A 3679-nucleotide genomic window follows, 5' to 3' on the forward strand; every position below is an offset into this window, starting at 1 on the left:
ATTCTATGATCTTTGATTTTTTTTTGACAGTGAAGGCATCAATAGTATGCAGGGCAAGTGGGAATACAGCCATCGAGATAGAGACATAACCACTATCCTATTCGCTAGCAGGAGGCTCTTAGGGCCTACTCCAGAACCCAACATCCCCCTATGAGAGGGTGGATAGTCTGTTGAATTTGGAGAGCAGTGGAGGCTGGATTAATGCATTCACTCAAGACAGAGTTAAATTTCTGATTGAGTATGGTGGTGGGGTTGGGGGCGAGGGGTTTGAGATTTATGGGGGACAAGTACGAATCTAGAACAACCATGATTTTGTCAAATGGCAGAAAAGGCCAAATACCACACTGCTGCCCTTATATTTGATATTCCTGTGTTACCAAAGATTCCTGCTCACTCACTCTACACAGCCTTCTAACTCAACAGTCAGTTCTGCTGTCTATTCCACCTTCATAGAACTGTACAGTACAGTACAGACCCTTCGGCCCACGATGTTGTGCCGAAATTTTACCCTAAATTTACCCTAAACCTAACCTCCACCCCTACCTTATACTATCATCCATATGCCTATCTAATAGCTGCTTAAATGCCCCTAATAAGGCCGACTCCACTACCCTCTCTGGCAACGCATTCCACGCCCCTACCACTCTCTGAGTAAAGAACCTACCTCTGACGTCTCCCGTATATCTACCTCCACTCACTTTAAAACTATGCCCTCTCGTAATAGCTACGTCCACCCTAGGAAAAAGTCTCTGGATATCCACTCTATCTATACCTCTGATCATTTTGTACACCTCTATCAAGTCACCTTTCATCCTTCGTCGTTCTAAAGAGAAAAGCCCTAGCTCTCTCAGCCTTTCCTTGTAAGAACTTCCCTCCATTCCAGGCAACATCTCCTCTGCACCCTTTCCAACACTTCCACATCTTTCCTGTAATGAGGCGACCAGAACCGGACACAATACTCCAGATGTGGCCGAACCAGGGTTTTGTATAGCTGGAGCATAACTTCACGGCTCTTGAAGCCAATCCCTCCATTAATGAAAGCTAACACACCATACGCCTTCTTAACAACTCTATCCACCTGGGTGGCAGCTTTCAGGGAACTGACACGAACCCAGAGATCCCTCTGCTCCTCCACACTGCCAAATTCTTTCTGTTAACGCTGCATTCTGCTTTCAAATTTGTCCTTCTAAAATGAATCACCTCACACTTCCCCATACCATTCTGAGAAATTCTGAATTTACTTCCAACTTAATAGAAGAAACAAAACAGATGCCCCTTTCTGTTACAGGTAAATCCAGTTATGCGTCAGTTATGGTTGTTGGAACAGACCAACAGGTTCAAAAACAGTTTCTTCCCCACAGTTATTAGACTTCTGAATGGGCCCGTCAAATTTCAAATCTAATGTTGATCGTGCTTTTCGTACACCTTTGCAGCTATAACTTTGTATTCATCGCTCTGTTCTATCACCCTGCGATCTGCCTGTTCTGCATGCAAACAAAAACTTTTCACTGTACTTTGGTACATGTGACAATAATAAATCAAGTCAAAAATGGACCCAAAAACATCCCAATGGTATTTGATGTTAGCCCCTCAGTTCAGCACTACGCACTGTGCTGGGCTCCGGGTCTCATTCTTAAAGCTCCCTTCTGACTAATTCCTCAGTCACACTTCAATACATTGCCATTTGGTTTGCTAATTGAGCTGGAGAGTTCAGATGGGATTCAGGAACAAGGGACAGACTCAAAGTACACAGTAGGAAATTGCATGACAAATTAATAAGGCTGTTGAAAAAAAAAACACTAGGCTTTAATTCAAGAGAGATTAGAATTTGAAAGGGGAAAAGTGATGCTAGACCTGGTTAGACTGCAGACAATTTGGGCTGTTGTGTTGTAACAAAAAAACTGCATAGAGGGACTGGAGATGGTGCAGAGAAGACTGAAGGACGATATCCAAATGCTTGGGTAATGTACATCAGGAAAGTATCAACAAATCATGTTGCTTTTCTCTTGGAAAACTGGTTAAGGGTGACTTTTAGAATGATGCAAGGCGCTGGCTAAGTGGACAGAAATATATTCCCTTTTAAGGGAAAGAGCATGATTAGAGTTCCTCAAGAAAAGCTATTTATCCAATTGCTTTCATTGGTCAGTGCATGGAGTGTAGGAGTTGGGATGTCATGTTGTGGCTGTACAGGATATCACTTTTGGAATACCGCATTCAGTTCTGGTCTCTCTGCTATAGGAAAGATTGTTAAACTTGAAAGGGTTCAGAGAAGATTTACAAGGATGTTGCTAGTGTTCGAAGGTTTGAGCTACAGGGAGAGGCTGGGGCTATTTTCCCTGGAGTGCTGGAGGCTGAGGGGGACCTAATAGAGGTTTATAAAACCATGAGGGGCATGGATAGGGTGAATAGCCAAGGTCTTTTTCCCCCAGGGTAGGCAAGTCCAAAAACTAGAGGGGCATAGGTTTAAGGTGAAAGATTTAAGAGACCCGAGGGACAACTTTTTCACGCAGAGGGTGGTGTGTGTATGGAATGAGTTGCCAGAGGAAGTGGTGAAAGCTGGAACAATAATAACATTTAAAAGGCATCTGGATGTGCATATGAATAAGAAGGGTTGAGGGAAATGGGCCAAACTCTGGCAAATGGGATTAAATTAATTTAGGATATTTTGTCAGCATGGACTGTACAGTCTGTGTTTGTGTCATATAACATGATGACTTAATAATCGAGAATTCAGTAGAAACTTCTTTACACAAAGGATGACAAGAATTTAGTCCCTAACAGGGACTGGTTGATAGAATGAAGGTTAAAACTGGACAAGCCTATGAGGGAGAAGGCAAGAGATTTATAATAACGGATTTAGAGGATGAGAACATGGGAGTTGGTGAAGCATGATTACTAGGAGGTACTGCTTGGGCCAAATGGCCTGCTTGTGTATCATATCCTATAAATGTAAGTTGGTGTGAGGACCACAAAGGAACAGGCCATTCAGCCCTGTGATTCTACCCTCCCATTCAATTAGAACGTGTCTGATGGGATTGTTGTTGGGGCTATGGATATTACATACACCAGCTGTTGAGTAACTCATCAGCACTAATTTCTCAAAGGGTCATCCAAACCCAAAGCGCCACATGCAGCCCTTCAATCTGCTGAAATATCTGCATTCCTTCAATCCCAACTTAGAGTACCTCCTGACTTCCATGGCGCCATCAAAGGCCGCTGTAGCTTCAGTTCTGAGCCCTTGCCAAATTTCTTCCGAGCTGCTAAAATCAGAATGTTCTTGAAGACATCCTGGGTGTTCTTGTGCATGAATCACAAGAAGTTGGTATGCAGGTAATTAAGGCAAATGGAATATTGTCCTCCATTGCGAGAAGGATGGAGTTTAAAAACAGGGAGGTTATGCTACAGCTGTATAGGGAGCTGGTGAGGCCACACACTGTGGACAGTTCTGGTCTCCTTACTTGAGAAAGGATGTTACTGGCACTGGAGGGGGTTCACTAGGTTGGTTCCTGAGTTGAGAGGGTTGGTCTGTGGAGGAGATTGAGTAGACTGAGCCTACGCTCAGTGGAATTTAGAAGAATGAGGGAGGGATCTTATAGAAACAAAATTATGCAGGGAATAGATAAGATAGAAGCAGGGAGGTTATTTCCACTGGGCGGGTGAAACTGGAACTGGGGGGGGG

Source organism: Rhincodon typus, chromosome 45 (assembly GCF_021869965.1).
Source record: "Rhincodon typus isolate 14 chromosome 45, sRhiTyp1.1, whole genome shotgun sequence".
NCBI lineage: Eukaryota > Metazoa > Chordata > Chondrichthyes > Orectolobiformes > Rhincodontidae > Rhincodon > Rhincodon typus.